Here is a 2628-nt window from a genome sequence, read left to right as displayed (position 1 = left end):
CCACCACAGCCCACCACAGCCCACCACAGCCCATCACAGCCCACCACAGCCCACCACACACCACCATAGCCCACCACAGCCCACCACAGCCCACCACAGCCCACCTCAGTCCACCACAGCACACCGCAACCTATGTAACAGCTGAGGACCATAGCCACCTCTTCCCAAGTTAAGAAACTGAGGTTTGGAGACACATAGCACCCATACGGATGGCCTAGGATCCCAGAAGCTGCCTGGGAACATTTCTTCTGGGGACAAGGAATCTATGAGGGGTTATAGTTTGAGAGGTCTTTGTCATCCCCTCCGAGTTTGGAATGGCAGCCAGCCTTACTATAGGCCTCTACCAGCACAAGGCCCCGAGGTCTGAGAGAAACCCTGCTAGACACAAACAGGCTCTCCAGGTTCTGAGCATACAGACAGTCATCCCCTGACACTTCAAACTCACAAGTGGGGGCTGGAAAAGAATGAAGTCATCCAAGGGTTCTAGTCCCAGTCCACAGTCAATCCATGCCTCCTATGTATCCTTCCAGAACGTTCTTCATAGTGTGTGTGTATGTGTTTATGTGTATGTGTGTTATGTACTTATGTGTGTTTATGTATGTGTGTCTGTGTGTATGTGTTTATGTGTGTGTTTATGTGTCTGTGTGTATGTGTTTATGTGTGTGTATGTCTGTGTGTATTTGTTTATATGTATGTGTGTGTGTTTATGTGTTTGTTTTGTTGTCACAACTAGAGTTATTTGGGAAGAGGGACACTCAAATGAGAAGTTACCTCCATAGGATTAGCCTGTAGGCAAGTCTGCAGGGCACATTCTTGATTGAGGATTGATGTGGAAGGACTCAGTCCACTGTAGGCAGTGCTGCCCCTGGGAGGTAGCTCTGGGCTGCAGGAGCAAATGGACTGAGCAGGCAGTGCAGAGCGAGTCAGTAAGCTCCCTTTGTGGCCTCTGGATCACTTTCCTGCATTCCGGTTCCTGCCTGAGTTCCTGCCCCAAGCCCTTTTCTCTCCAAGTTACTTTTGACCATGGTGTTTTATTACAGCAGGCAAAACCAAACTAGGTCACCTAGACAGTGTCTGCCTGCGTCTGCTTGCCCTGTCCTGGGTTAGTCCAGGATCAGTTTTTCACGTGGGTGCAGGGGATCTGATCCCACGCCCACACATTCATGGAGCAAGGACTTTACCCACTGAACCACCTCCCCAGTCAGTTTCTTTCTTTCTTTTTTTTTTTTTAACAGAACTTGCCTCAAGTTTATTTGTAAAAACAGCAAAAGGTCCTGAACATCTGCAAACACTGTGTAGGTGTTCACACCAGTCCATCTGTCTTCACATTGACAGACTGCGACCTTTTTTATGGGGCCTTCACAGGGCCCTGGGCACCTTTGGGAGCCTGAGCTGCAGCTGAGGCCTCTGCCTTGGCTTGAACCTTGGGCTTTGTTTTTTGGAGCCTATGACCCCTGGCCATGTAGCTTCTAATCCGCTTCCCAAGCTTGGGATGAGCAATTAAAGCCAGATGGGTGAGTTTGCGGGTGGGGCCCTTTGGCATCTTGGGCTTCACCACCTGGTGCTTCACAAGGCCTTGATGGCCTCCGCACGTGCACTCATGGCCTTTGCATTATTTGCCTGCATCTTCTTCAGGCCTTTCTTGTTGTGCTTCTTGGCAAAGCGCATGTTCCTCAGGAACTTGGGGTCAACCCCCTTGAGAGATTCGTATCTTTGTGACCGGGGTTTCTTGATGCCGTTTCTGTGCCATTTCTGGGACTGGTTGTGTGTGGTGTGGTTCTTGGACTTGGCCATGGCTGGACGGTAATCGGTGGCTCCCAAGGCGCCTGTGACCGGAAGAGAAAGAGCCCAGCCAGTTTCTTTTAACCATTTTTTTCTCAGACAAGACTTTACTTTGTAGGTCAGTTGGCCCAGAACTCACTTTGTAATTCAAGTAGGACCCCTACTTTCAGCAATCCTCCTGCTTCAGGCTTCCTAGTAGAGGGAGCATCTTCAAGTGAACACCCCACACCCAGTAGTAGAGGGAGCATCTCCAAGTGAACACCCCACACCCAATAGTAGAGGGAGCATCTATAAGTGAACACCCCACACCCAGCTTTTCTACACATACTTTGATGGTGTCCACACATGTGCTCCATCCTCAAGGACAGGTGACAATCTCAAAGATCCCCTCCTGCACTTGGGGAAACCTATCCACATCTGTCCCACAAGAGCAACATGGTCTTTCTCAGTGGTCTAGAAGAGAGGCCCAATACATGCTTTCCTCTCCTGGCACGCGAGAGATGCGGGATTCTGTTGCTCCAGAGTCAGACCTTCCAACTGCGTGTGAGCATGTGCTGTGCACATTCTCATCCAGGGTACGTTAGGATGTAGGCGCTGCAGCCCTGGTTTCGTGTGTGTGTGTGACAGGAAAAAGACTCACATGTCCCCAAGATGTCTCCCACATTGGATAGCTCAAGCCTAACCTTCCTTGCAAGTGAAATGTATAGTATATGCAGAATATTAAATATATACAGGGCTGAAGAGATGGCTCAGCTGTTAAGAAGACCCAGGTTCCATTCCCAGCACCCATATGGTGACACACAAACTTCTGTAACTCGAGCTCTACAGGAAGTGCATGCACATGAT

The 2628-nt window shown here is 49.7% G+C and overlaps 1 pseudogene; it reads right to left on the bottom strand.

The window, feature by feature from the left end:
- Positions 1 to 1303: 1303 nt before the first annotated feature.
- Positions 1304 to 1805, bottom strand: LOC106143955 (annotated as a pseudogene).
- Positions 1806 to 2628: the final 823 nt, after the last annotated feature.

This window comes from Microtus ochrogaster, chromosome 2 (genome assembly GCF_000317375.1).
Source record: "Microtus ochrogaster isolate Prairie Vole_2 chromosome 2, MicOch1.0, whole genome shotgun sequence".
NCBI lineage: Eukaryota > Metazoa > Chordata > Mammalia > Rodentia > Cricetidae > Microtus > Microtus ochrogaster.
This window is presented reverse-complemented; position numbering and strand designations above follow the sequence as displayed.